The 14,100-nt window shown below is 48.5% G+C and overlaps 1 long non-coding RNA gene across 1 annotated transcript; it reads right to left on the bottom strand.

Annotated features, from left to right (window-relative positions):
• Nucleotides 1–1,020: 1,020 nt before the first annotated feature.
• Nucleotides 1,021–12,873, bottom strand: LOC142084481 (uncharacterized). Its single transcript, XR_012674381.1, has 3 exons — nt 12,494–12,873; nt 6,835–6,943; nt 1,021–4,767 (listed from the first exon to the last, which is right to left on the bottom strand). It is a non-coding gene; the product is annotated as an uncharacterized LOC142084481 (long non-coding RNA).
• Nucleotides 12,874–14,100: the final 1,227 nt, after the last annotated feature.

The following is a 14,100-nucleotide window of genomic DNA, read 5'->3' as shown; positions in this document are numbered from 1 at the left end:
CACACCGTACAGGCGTGAGCCGATCAAATAGGCAATCTTTCTGCGTGGCTCAAGGACCAACAAAGAGGCAGCTGCTTTGGTGGGTCCGTGTCTGAGAATTTATCTGAAAACAAAAATAATCAGCTGGCAGATTGGGTACCATGCAGGAGGCGATGTCCAAGCCACAGAAGCACATTACGTGGGTTACATGGGACGAGTAGCCCAGGGCTATGTGGTCTGGGTTTGGCTGCATGGCATGCTGTGCCACTGCTGCGAGTAAAAGCCACCCATGGGTGAAAGGAAAAAGTGATACGTACGGAATCATCTGATTATGTGTTTTAATATTTGTGCATTGCAGAGCTTACTATAAACTATTTTGCAAGCAGAAATTTAAATGCTGAAGAGAGAAAGCATTAGGGCTAATGCAAGCGTTGAGTTGTGCAGGGTTTGCATGTCTTGTGATTGACTTCCATGGCCATTACACTGCAACTACTTGCTGTTCTTCCAGAAATTAATTAGATCTGAAAAGAATAAACCGTAATTATTTTTTAAAGTACTGTTACTCCATCCTCATCCTAAGCTTCTGCTGACCTTCAATAGCACAGATCAGATCCACGCCACACCTTTTAACCACAACCCACTTCAAAATATTAATCCTTATGCACGGCACAGCATTATTATCCCCTTTCTGGAGCTGGGGAAGGTGTGGCAGGGGGACGGGCTGAGCTGCTGGGGCTGCAGCGAGCGAGGGGTGATGCACGAAAACCCCTCACCTCCCACCGACCGCTAGCTCTTGCCCGTGCCGAGCAGAGAAACGGGACGGGGGCAGGAGCGAGCTCAGTGCTCGGCTCCTCGGGAAATGCAGGGGGGTGGCACCACCCCAGCGCACGGGAAGCTGACCAAACCCATTAGGAGGGAAAAAGCTCTGTTTGAGAAAGAAATAAGCGTGTTACAACATCCTCGTGGTAAAATTATCTGTGCCGTTTTTTCAGTTAACATAAAAAACTAGCTACACTGGGATGCAAATCAACCTCTGATTTTAATTATTTTGCTTTGGAAAAGAGAAGGGATGGGGAAGATTTCCAAATGAGAGGCAACTGCATTAAAAGAGGGAACGTGTTCTTTGTGATTATTTTTCATAAAGGATGAGAACGGTTGACTCACCTGAGAATACGTCAGGAAAGGTTCACTTTGGGCTGAAAAGGCTTTTCTCTCAAAAAATGGTTTAAATAGAAAATTTTTTGATCGGTTTCAGTTCAGATTTCATAATGAACTCAACTGAAAATGGGTGGTAGACGCATCCTACCGTAGCGTTAGATGGATGAAGCAACCTCCTCCCTAACTTCCCACGTCTTATTAAACGCTGTGCGATCAAGAGATGTTGCCAGTAGCAACGATGAGGATTTCACCTGTGTGAAGGTCTCTCTCTCTCCTTTGATTTAGCTGCTTCCTGGGCCCTGATCCTGCTGCACGCGGTGTATCGCCAACGGCTCGGCACTTCAGGGTCTGTCCTTCCTTTTCCACCAGGCAACTGGAGCTCCTGGGAGCCCGCGGGGGCTGGTTCAGACCTCTGCGAGACGCCTGGGCACTGCATTTCGTGCTGTGCTCATTTGGCAGCTCAGTAAAGCCAAGTCCCTGATATCGGGATAGAACGGGACGGGATAATTCAGTTGGAAGGGACGGGATAATTCAGTTGGAAGGGACCTACAGCAATCATCTAGTCCAACTGCAATGGGATGGTATGGGTCAGTCCATTAAAAATGAGGAGCTCCAAGAAGAGACTGAGTGAAGCTGCCCAAGGACTCGGTAGCTGATCCGTCCTTCTAGTTATGAAATCAGAAACTGCCAGGTCACATTCTGGAAACAAATGTAAAGAGGGAGTGCATATATCTTTCGTCAGACATAAGCCAAGCGACGTAGGGACCTTACCTTCTCCCAGCTGTGGCCAGCAGCCGACCTTCAGTCTTTGTGCCCTCAAATAGATCCCATTCCCTGATGTTCAAAATATTTATCTACTCACCCCAGTTGGTTAGACCGAGTGAAATGTTTTCTGAAGATTTTATTCAAATGTAGAAAACTGCAGCTGGGATTTTTAGCCAGTAAATGATGTCAATAATTGTAAACATTTTTTAAAAATCAAGTTGTTCTATTTAAAAAAAAAAAAAACACAAACAAAAAAAAAACCCCAAAACCCCACCACTAAAACCCTCATCCATTTTTACCAGTGAATCTTCTCCGCGAATACGCTTCGCACTCCTCCAGCCTCCCCCCAAGGGAAGACAGCCAAAGCCTTGCTGCAGACAGCAGTTGTCAAGACAGTCTCTGATTTAAATAGGGGCTAGGTCATCTAATGCTTTACAGATGGTAAACAGCACATTACATTTCACCGGGAGATAAGCTGGCAGATGCTGCCGACGGGCCGGCGGCAGCGGGCAGGCCGCCCCGTCGCACCGCGGCCGCGCTCGGCTCCGTGCACCCTCCGGAGTCAGCACCCAGCACCCCGTGAGGAGCCAGCCTGCTTCTCCGTGGGGACCTCTCCTGCGCATCCCAGCTCTCCGTCTCTGCAGTCTTTCCATTATTGCATCCTTCATCTGGCCAGACTGCAATATAGGCCGTCAACACCAGCTCTTCCTAAATATTGCTTGGTTTTCCGCAAGGTCTTATCTATGCATAAAACATCCTGAAAGACGGAGACCAAAGGGATGATAAATGTGCCAATCTGCTCTTCCAGCACCCGCTAAAAAGTTGTGCTCAACTTTATTCTATTTGGTACTTTCTTGGTTCTCTCACCTTCCCCTGAAAAACATTTTTTTGGTTGTTATTCTGAATCCATTTTTGAAATGACAACTCTGAAAGACTTGAGTCAGTGCCTTTTGTAACTGTAACTACAAAAAAAAAGTGGATGAAATATCTGCAGAGAAGTTCGATGCAGCAAAAAGAGCATCAGCACAATAGCAGGTGTCAGTCTGTGAAAGTATTTCTGGAAAAGGGAAAGTCACAGAGCGTTCGTATTAGAGACGTTTTGATTATAATTCCCCCCCACAATGACTGTGCAGTTACAGCTAAGAATTATTCAAAGGTATTAAAAGTGATCATTGCCAAAAAATAGAAATAAAGAAAACATGAGGCGGACCAGCACCTTCCGTCAGGTGAGGTACTGGGCCACCAGTTATCCACCTGCGTAAGATAATCACGTTGTATTCATGAAATGCTATATCTAACGAGCCTACAAATGTGGCTGGGGTTTGCCACTGTTGGGCATTCACTTTAAAGCGTTTGTATGCTTTTTTCCAGATGACATGCAAGGGTTCTCTGTCTTTGGGCTCTTCTTTCAGAAACTAAATCCTCTTTTTCACTTGGCAATACTCTACCAAAATGCAGTCCTCTGATTGCTGCCGGTCAGCGCGTCACGGAAAAGCTCTCCCTTTCTTTGCACAGGATTTCTTTTAAAAATGCTATTTTAAAGGAAAAAGAAAAAGGCATAATTACGAACAGAAGCCAGTGGAATAAAAACGGGGTTACATATGCAGAGAATACCCTCAAAGATCTGCTCAGTCCCTCCTGAGTCGGTCTGTGATGATGAAGGGGACTTTGAAGCGGCTGCTCTGCTCAGCTCGCAGGACCACCCTTCTGCGATTCCAACTCCGTGTTGCAAAGCCAGACTTCGGATGCTCACTCCGGTACCAGTGCCGTCTGTTTCCAACGTGACCGACGTCTGTCGTGAGAGCGACCGAGGTCCATGACCACAACTCGCGCTCGCTCCTGCACACCCCAAACGTCTCCCATGAAGACCCACGCAAATCGTTTGACTTGCCATGCCGAACGCCGCAGCTCTGTGCTCCTCGCCCTCCGCAGGGCTTTCTTCTCCCTCGCTACCCGCTGTCTGAAGACGATTCCTGCAAACCCTTTCAGCTCTGCCTGGATGTCTTCAAACCCTCCCCGGGTGCTCTTCAAGTTTGGGAGCACTTCAGAGGAACGCTTCGTGAGGAGCGGGTTGCATGCGGTTTGCCCACGGGTGAGCAAAGCCCAGCTGGTCCGGAGGGCTGAGCAGAGCCCTTTTCTGCCCAATTCCCTGCACTGGAATTGAATCATCACTCACTGGAGAAAATTAGAAAAGAGCCAGCTGCATCCTGCTCTCTGCCTGGCTCGCAGGCCGTGGCTAACTTAATTTCACCCATCCAAGCTCGGAGCCGTGGGCGGCTTCCCCGGTCCAGATCTGCACCTTCGCCCCCAGCCCGCACCAGTGTAACCCGTCACTGTGTGCGGGAGATGGGGCTTCCCAGCAGACTCCGAAGGATGCTACTGCATCTCTGCGTCCTGCACGAGGACCTAAACCTGCAGACGTATGAGGCTGCATGGTCCGTGTTGCTCTGAAAAACTGAAAAGTTTATCTTCAAGGCTTCCAAGTGAAACCATTTTAGTTTTATGAGTTTTCCAGCCAACACAGCTGAAGCTGTGATCCAGGCAGTGAAAAAGAAACCTGTGCACAGATTTAAAAAAACAAACCAAAACAAAAAAGCCACCCACATTAGCCATTTCAGGCTTTTTACTAAATCAAGACAAATAAGTATAAAGAGGATGAATACAAACCCTTGTGGGGAGAAGCTCTTTAATAGATGGGTGAAATCTCTCTGAAGCAGCTTCGCTATCCCACACAGCTTCAGTGAACGCCCTCACTACCCCGTGGGTCCAGTGAAGTTCTCTCCAACACAGTCTCTTCTATTGCCTCCAAAACCATAAATGAGTTTCTCCTGAACACTACCAGTCCACCACTGATAATCCTGAAACCTGCCAAAAACTTTGGGCAAGTTATCAAACACCAGAACAAACCTCTCATCTCTTGCTTTGCAGCTAGCAAATGCAACTTCAAAACAGTATTCATAAAGAAAATTGATTTTTCAGTGTTCCTGTTCTCATCTAGAGCTAAGACGGCAGTTTGGACCCGAGCAGATAATTTTAATACTTAAGTCTTTCAGTCACATCCTATTAAAATTGCAACACCCTGCAGCCACAACGTATGCTGTAACCCATTCTGGAGATAGATAAAAAACTAAATGCTATTCCCAGAGATAAGTTTCATCTACAAAATTTATCCATCAAAGTAATTACATGGGCCCAAAGTCCTATAAATGCATTGCATCATCAGCTGGTGACATGCAAAATTCCACCTCCTTGCTAGAAACTGGCTTGAATGCAGTTCAGCAGCTCCGATAGATCACTCATGAGTCAAAAAAACCCTCAAAGTTAAAACAAATCAACTTTCCTCTCATATATTTATGAGGGTCATCCAACTCGTTGATGTAAAACTTCACCAGAAAGCAGTCCGAGAGCTGCCAGCGAGTCCTGAGTTGGCTTCAAAACATATTTGCTACCACAATCTCATAGCCCCGAGCCCTGTCGATACCATCACAGTGATCCAGCAATAGAAATAAATGAAAAATCCTCAAACTCTTCCAATTCAGAAACAAAATTTGTGGCGCTACTTTCAATGGGATGCTGGAAAAAAAAAGTACAGTCCCATCTGTTTGGAGAAAATTCAGGTTTTGAATGCATTGGTTCACTGGATTACGTTGGTTACCAAACCCAACTGGAGCCTGCAGCTGAAAGGCATGGCTGGGGTAGGCTGCTCTTCATGAATTAACTCGCTTTCTCTCTCAAAAATGTGCTGGCAACCAACCTCCACTGCTCTGCAAGATTTCTTCCTGCTCCTTGGGCACATCGGTCTGCTGTTGTCGTGGAGGTCGGTACGGATTTTGTTTTGGAAAAGAGATCTTCCTTGAACATCTCCCAGCAGACAGGAGTTGTGAGATCAGCATCGGGGTCACCCGAGGCGAAGAGCGCCTTATCCCAAGTCCGTGTTCAAAGTGTGCAAGCTATTTCCAACCTCCTGCGGGTGATCTCCAAATATAGGTCCTGATTCAGGGAGACACCCCGGCACGTGTCTGCCCTCAAGTACGCAAACTGTCCCATCACAGCGTGCGGTGTAAGGTGAAGGTTGTGATTCGGTGTTTTCCTGAAGCTGGTATCCGGAGATGCCAGCCCTGCTTCTCCTCTGCTTTCGGCCAGGGAAAATTCAGACGGAAAACAATTATGCAGAAGAGGGATGGAGCTGGCCTGGGATTTTTGCAAGCATCCCTGGCGCAGGCAGCCTCGGTGGGACGTGTGAGAGCCGAGGGTAAAGCTCCGCTTGCTGCAGTTCCCGGAGGGAAGGTGACGTTTGCCAGCGGGGTTATTTTCCTCCCATCCCAGACGCACGCACCGTGCAATTTGCCATCGCCGCTTCGGATGCGAATAACAGCCGGATGAGTAACTGGGATAGCACAGCTGATGCTGGGAAGGCAAAACTAAACACAGCCCCACCAGTAAAAATATGCTGCCGGGATGGCCTGAGGCCATCTCTCGGAGTCAGAAGCGGAGAGCTTCTTTATTTTTAGAGCATTTTACGCAAACGGCACCCTGGCTCAGAGGAGCAATGGCAGAGGGGGTCCGGTGGAGGAGCCGGGCTCTATCACGGCGGCAGCCCTGACCCCTGCCTCGCTGGGAATGCTGGTTTACCGGATGGGTACATTTAAGAGAGACATTTCTTACTCTATACCCCAACTACCATTTTCCCTTCTCTGGGGGCGAGCACCCCGCCACAGGGGCATTTCCCCAGGGATGCGGCTGAGTCACTGCCAGGATGGACCCAGAAAGCCGGGGGCAATCCCGGCAGAAGTGCCTGGGGCATCCACGTGCCCTCGGGGAGCTCTTTCAGGGACCAGCTAAGTGCGAGCATTTTTTAATTTTTTTTTTTGTTTGTTTTTAAATGGGGGTGAGTATTGCTGTATGCACTCAAAAAGGATTTTTAAAAATCACCTTCTGGCAAATGCACCGATCACCCATCAGTAGGAGCTGGCCGTTCGGAGAACAGGTTTCTTGTAAAATCAGGATCTGCTCCACTTCCACACAGGTGCTCTCACAAATCCTGCAGGAGGAATTTTGAAGAAAGGGATTTTTTTTCTTCTTGTAAATGACTGAGTTCTGGTGTTTTAGGCTGACTCTGTGTGTCCATGCCATCAAGAACATCCCACTCCCCCGAGGTATTTCAACAATCCCAGCTTAAGTCTCCTGCTTCAGTAAAAGGAAGATACCAATATTTGCAGTGCATTAAGGCATTGTAGAAAAAAAGCCTCATAAAACAAAAACCACCCAAAACCACAAAACCCACCCTCTCGGGACCCTCACAGCAGCCCTGATAAGCAGGTCAGAGCTGTTAGCAGGTGAATAGAAACAAACCGAGATTCAGCCATGCCCTCAGACCGCTGGGAGCGAGCTTGAAAGGCAAACTCCTGGCTGTCATTTCTGTGCCTGCAGAAAAAGCAGCAGAATGCACATTGGGATGGAGCCTGGCTTCGGTCTGCTTCACGATTTATCTCATTTGGAAGGCATGCACAGAGCTGTTCCGCAAGGAGAAATATGCCTAGCAATGCACAGCCGTCACGCAGAAGAGAGCAAGGCATCTTTTAAACCAACAGCAGAGCACTTGCGCTGCTGCCCATCCATGTGTGACAGCGTTCAGGCACCCAGGGCCCGGCAGACAACAGCGAGGGCAGAGGATGCCAGCGGTGTCATGGTAACATCGGCGGGATGCTCCCTCCGTGCTCGGCATCACCCGTGCCACCGCGGGGAATCGCCGTTTCGTGGCCTTGCTCCCCAAACCTGCCTATTGCCGCTGCGGCAGGAACGTAAGATCGTGGCGAGGCTGCGTGCGGCCAGGAGAGACCTGGGTGGGATGCCCGTGCTTGGAAGCAGGAGGTGAGACACAATTAGCGTGCACAGGAGATGCCAATCCCACGGTAACGAGCCTTGCAGCACAGCCGGGGCACTGCTCCTGCCCAGCAGTACCAGCATGGCCAAAGACGGGGTTGAGGGCCAAGTCCTCAACAGACCTGGCATGGCCCTTCTCAAGCCTCTACAGGGACAGAGGTGGAAGGCTAAATTGCTCTGTGTGCAGCGCTGGAGAAGGAGACACTTTTTGCCTTTGAGCCTCTTGTGCTAACTATCGCACGTGCCCCCCCAAGTCACAGCACGTGCATTCAGGTTAAGAGCTCGGGAAGACGTGGTCTGATGCAAGCCCACTGCTGCTGCAAGCAGTGCTCCCTCCTTCCCTCATTGCAAGGTTGATGGGGTTTTTTGTGCAGAAAACTGGCTTTAGAGCAGCTGGTGGTGGCCTCAGCCCGCCCCGCGGTGGGAGAAGGCTCCAAAAGCTTTGGTCACCAGGAAGGCATCCCCTTGGGCATCTCCCAGGATTAGCTAAAACTAAAGTTAGAGAGACACCGCGTACAAGGACGCTGGATTTTCAGAGCTTGCCTGGCTCAGGGCACAGGAGCAGGGCCCCCAGGTTAAAGAGAAAAACCTCTGTCTTTTCAGCTCCCGCACGCTGGGTGGATGTCGGCACCGTGAGGCTCTTGGCCAACAGCTCCCCTCCATCACCTGTGCTGAAAGCAGGAGAAAATCTGCGTATACAGCCTGGCGCCGGCAGCCGGTCGGCGCATCCTTGAGGAGCAGCAGAGCCGAGAAGCGAAGGTTGCTCTGGGGAGATCTGGGGGACTTGGTTACTCACAGAGCAGCATCTGTCTCCCGCAAAAATAGCAGGCACCCTCCCATTCTCTGCAAGAGTGACAAAAAATTTAAAAAAAAAAAAAAGTTTTGGAGCAGATACAAGTCAGACTATGCAAGGCTCGAAAAGATTGCATGAGTGACAGTTTTGAGAAGAAAACTAAAAGGAAAGCCCTTCTTGCTGCCACTAAAAGCTCAGGCTGTTGCCATCGGATGTTTCAATTCATGTTTTGGCACCGGCATCCTCCTGAGCTCCTGCTTGGCCCACCTCGGTGGTGGATAAAGCCACGTCTTTATATCCCTGAAGGCTCAAGCTGCTGCTCCAACAGCCACTTCATAAAAGTGCATATATGTGCAAAAAAGCATAGTCTCCGTGCTGTTGAAGCTGTCTGGTAAAGGTGCAGCAAAAACATCACTTTGCAAGCAAGAGTCCCTCTCTGAATTACATACAACGTATTTCTTTCCATCTGGAAATGCTACTGGGTTGTGTTACCTGAAATTTAAAATTAAATTGTGAAGGTATTTTAAATGAAAAGGGAATGAAGACTCACGGTTTTGCAGGTGATTTAAAAAACTAGGTTGCAAAACTCTGAGATTTGCCCCTTTCTACAAGGGAATGAAGGTATCGGCGAGTCCTAAAAGTCTCACTTGCTCTCTCGAACGAATTAGGAATAAAGCCTAAGAGGAAATAAAAATAAACAGATAGGCTTGAATTTAACTCAGCATTAATACAGCTGTAGAAAGGATTAGGTTAAGCTTGAAAAAACACATTTAGTTTGATTCAGCAGCTTGTTTGGGTTTTCCTTCAAGCTACAGAGCGCGGGTAACAGAGCTGTTTGCAGCGTCACCAGGCTGGTCCGGCGGCCGCGGGCGGGGCGAGAGCCGGCGGCTCACGGAAAGCCGCCGGCAAAGCGGCACCGAACGGCTGCAGGCGGGACCGGCACTCGCTTGTAGAGGGTGGATGGAGCTCTGTGCCCATGTGCTTTGGGTTGCGTGAGTAACTGCGATGAACATGCATTAGCCTGAAAGGAAAGGACAACCGAAACCAAAAGGAATTCTGCAGCTTAGAATCACAGAATGGTTTGGGTTGGAAGGGACCTTTAAAGGCCATCTAGTCCAACCCCCCTGCCGTGGGCAGGGACGTCTCCAACCAGATCAGGTTGCTCAGAGCCCCGTCCAACCTGACCTTGAGTGTTCCCAGGGATGGGGCATCTTGAAGGAAGTTGCGCTCAGTCGATGCACAAGTGCAATCATTCCAGCTTCATTTGCATTTACTTAATGAAAACAGCTTCACAGTGCGGCTGCTCTGCTTCTTCACAGCCACCGTACTCTACTGGGGATAAAATCTTCCCCATTTCCATGACCTCCCGTTACAACCAAGAGAAGCCCTCATCCTTACTGCCACAATCCCATTACATCTTGCATTAACGTTGAAGCCTAACATTTATTACATGCCTTACATCAGAGAATAAGGGCCTGCCCAATTCAAGGTCCCATAAAGACAGATTTTAAGCTCTTCAAAACAAGGACCAGTCCAGCAAACAGGGATGAGGGGACAACAGAGACAAAATCTCGCACGTAGAGCGGTCAGGGGCGGAGGAAGGAAGAGCGCTCATCCTGCAGATGCATTCAGCATCCCATCCCTCTACCTTCGTAGTGTCCTCAAATCAAACCCAACCATGAAATGGAAAAATAAGATCAACATAGTTGTACTTAATGACTAAGACATGAACAATAAAACAGAAAAAATAACATTCAAGCCAAGTAGAAAAGCCACGTGCTGTGAAATCACAGTTACAAGGGACTCGATACCGACCCGTTTCTCTTGCTGAGAAGGGACTTCTCAGATGTGATTCCCAAGAGCAAAGGATGAAACACGCTCTGGTGGGGTTTCTAGGACACGTAGATAACGGGAATTCACTTGGCTCTCCATGCGATGCCAGGTATTATGACTGCGGATTTCGGCTGATACAGGCTATAACCCATGTCAGTCTAAGCTGAAGATCAAAGCAATCCTACCGCTCTGCCTCCTCCGCTGTGGTTACTCCAGCGTTACAAAGGGAGTTACTGCACGATTGGGTCTGGCACGGGGAGCTCCTTGTGTCTGGTAATCATTGATTCAAAGGGGGCAAGCCCGTCAAAAGCCTGGGGGTTAATTCAACACTGGCTATTTTTCACATGATCCTCCTCACAACACTGAAGGCCAAGGCCATTTTTTAAATCTTGCCAAATCAATTGCCTTCCTTGGGAACGTCAGCACAGAAGTAACGACCAAGGTAACTCCCATCCCCTGTCCCCATCGATTGTACACAAAGCTTCCACGCACACCATAGAAATGATCTCTCGCTGCTCGATATTTTTTCAGTGCTTCACTCGCTTTGAATTGCAAGTGCTTTGATAAACGAACTGAGAAGTTCCCTGGCTCCTCCGCCACACGGGTAAGTAGCTCAGTATGAACTACCAAAATTACAGAGTGACTTTTCACAGCAATGCTCACTGAATCACTGCTAAAACATCTATGGCTTTTCCCGCGTCGCAGCACAGAACCCACTCATTTGTTCTTGCAGACTTACCAGGTCTTCCAGCACCAAGGCACGGGTAGGTTTTTGGAGATGAGCTCAACAGGCATAGTTTGAATTTGGGTATAAAAGCTTGGTTTAAAGATTTTAGTCCAAAATCATCAGCTCAGCAGGATGCAAGCAAACATTTCCCTAATAGCAACCTGTGGGAGAGCCGTTAAAAATGGGAATAGCAGTGCTAGAGTTCAGGCATCCATCATAACATGCCCTTTTTTATTTCCTAGGGAAATGCATGGCTCTTGGTCTCACTGGGTTAAGATCCCTTAAACATACCAAAGCCAACAACTCATCTGGATTTGGACAATTAGCAATCATGTATAAACGGCAAAGCGAGAGCCACCCCCGCCGAGCAGCCAAGGGATTGACCAGGAGTAGGAGTCAGTGACAAACCTGCTGCTAAAATAACAGCCTTAATCCCACTGAAGCGCCTGGATTAGGCACTTATAGGATAACCGGCACATCCCTCTCTCCGTTCTACCAGTGCTTCTCCAACGGGGTGAGGAGTACGAGGGCTGTGCAGGTCCAGGAGGTGGGCACCCCGCAGGAGCTCGGTCCCCCAGTCCCTCTGGTCAGGCTATCTCCCCATTTTCTGTTCAGGGATTTATTGCATGGTGCTTTAAAGTTCGAGGTAGGATCTAGGATTAAAAGAGCCAGAGGTCTTCCTTGCTGAAGTGAGTTGGAGTAGTGTTCTCCATCCTCCCTCTAAATTCTGATAATCCTGTTTGCCTAGAGGAGACAGTTCCCATTTTGCAGCTGCGACACTGTATTGGTGCAACTGTCTTCTACTTCTATACTGTGTTCTTTGTTAAAATAACTCCCCGCGGTTTCCCTAGGCTCCTTGCATTACCCAGCCATCCCCGACAGCAGAGAAATTGCATTTCTCATGCTTTCTGAGAGCGTATGAGGTCCATCACGGATGCCATGTGCAACCGAGCATTTCCAATATTAGAGGAAAATGAGTGACCTGCACAGCGGCACTTACTGAAACAAAGGCCTGAGGAGTCCAGTGTTATAAAAAAAATCAGGGAAAGTTTCTTAAGTTCAGGCAACAATTATAGTTCTTCCCTAAAGGAGAGGTACAGGTGGTTTAGTCGGGAGGCACGGGCAGGTTCATCACCATCCTACTACGTAGGGGTCGGCAAGAGACCACCACCACCTCCTGCACCACCGCAATAATGCAGCTTCTCCACCATGGGTGAACGTCAAAACTCTCTCTGACTGCTTATACGGCGTTTGAGACCCTTAGGTGGAAGGGCAATACTGGAAACGATGCCCCAGTGCGTCAGGAAGTACAATGCAAGAGACAGACTGTAAGGAGAGACCGTGGGAGGACTCACCCAGCGTTCAATTAGCGGCTTGGGAATCGGGACTCCCACCTTCAACTCTGCGGCTGATGCACACCGGTACTCGTCGAAAGTTCTTTCAAGTGTTCAGGCTGTATTAAATTTAACATCACTATGTTAAGAGTTATTATTAGCAAGTGACAGCTAATTTAATATACTCAAAGTCAGCAAAGCATTTATCTTTCTGCACACCAAAGCCTTGTATTATTTCACCCGTGTGACAGCCAGCAAATGAATGGTCCAGACCTGCAAGGGCTCAGAGAAACTAATGGGTGAGAGGTTTGATTGCCAGCTGGAATCTGGTCCAAAATAAAAGCTTATCATGAATTGGTGGGCGGTTTACTGCTGGTTGAAGTTGGAGGGGTCACGGTCCTGCTCACACTCCCCTTTCTGGATGTTCAACAAGCAGTTGGGTTTGGGTTCCCATCTTACATCCCCTCTCCCCTAAGGTCTCCTCGAGATTGGGCTGCCTTGTCCCTAAACTGCACATCTCCCATATGGTTCCTACGATGGCTCTTTACATTTCTGCCTCCAGGGAAGGACATCCCGTGACACAGCTGCCAAAACCAGTGCGATGGCTGCCCAGTCCCCAGGCACTCCAGCAGCTCCCACCTGCTTTCCAGAAGCCGAGTGCTGATGTGTGTTTGATTAACCAGAGAGTCCTTCAGGGACACAGAAGAGGTGAACAATGTGACACAATTATTTTGTAAAGATTTCTTTTTTATAAGAAAGACACTTATAACCAAACCCAAACAAGGATCGCAGCAAAACTTCAACAGCATTCGGCAAACCAGCATATACAATTTATCCCCTCTCTGTCTTCACAACTCCTGGGAACCTTTGGGGTCCAACTGGTGCTCTAAGCAAACCAGGATCCTTTTTCCTCTACACTGGCATAGCCTCACCTTCTTGCTTTGGCAGCCTCTTCAAACAGATAGTGAGAAAAAAAAAAATTATTATTTTCTAATCTAGCCATCCAACCTGCTCAAGACAGATCTCCCTGGTAGGTGAGGAAAGATCTCAAAATTATCTACTGCTTGCTTAATCCACAGCACACTTACGGAAATACTTTTGGGCTGGAAGCTTGCTGTCCAAAGATGGTCAATTTGATCATCAAAGTTGAATAACTTTATATTCTGTGCAGGAATCTTGTCTATGAGTGTTGGTCTCTTCTCCCAAGTAACAGCGATAGGACAAGAGGAAATGGCCTCAAGTTGCGCCAAGGGAGGTTTAGATTGGACATTAGGAGAAATTTCTTTACTGAAAGAGTGGTCAGGCCTTGGAACAGGCTGCCCAGGGAAGTGGTGGAGTCACCATCCCTGGAAGTATCTAATAGACGTGTAGATGAGGCGCTTAGGGACGTGGTGTAGTGGGCATGGTGGTGTTGGGTTGATGCTGCTCCTCATCAGACTTGTGCTCCAGGCCCTTCACCAGCTTCGTTGCCCTCCTCTGGACACGCTCCAGCACCTCCATGTCCTTCTTGTAGTGAGGAGCCCAAAACTGAACACAGGATTCGAGGTGCGGCCTCACCAGTGCCGAGTACAGGGGCACGATCACCTCCCTGCTCCTGCTGGCCACACTAGTTCTGATACAGGCCAGGA

This window comes from Calonectris borealis, chromosome 7 (genome assembly GCF_964195595.1).
Source record: "Calonectris borealis chromosome 7, bCalBor7.hap1.2, whole genome shotgun sequence".
Classification (NCBI taxonomy): domain Eukaryota; kingdom Metazoa; phylum Chordata; class Aves; order Procellariiformes; family Procellariidae; genus Calonectris; species Calonectris borealis.
This window is presented reverse-complemented; position numbering and strand designations above follow the sequence as displayed.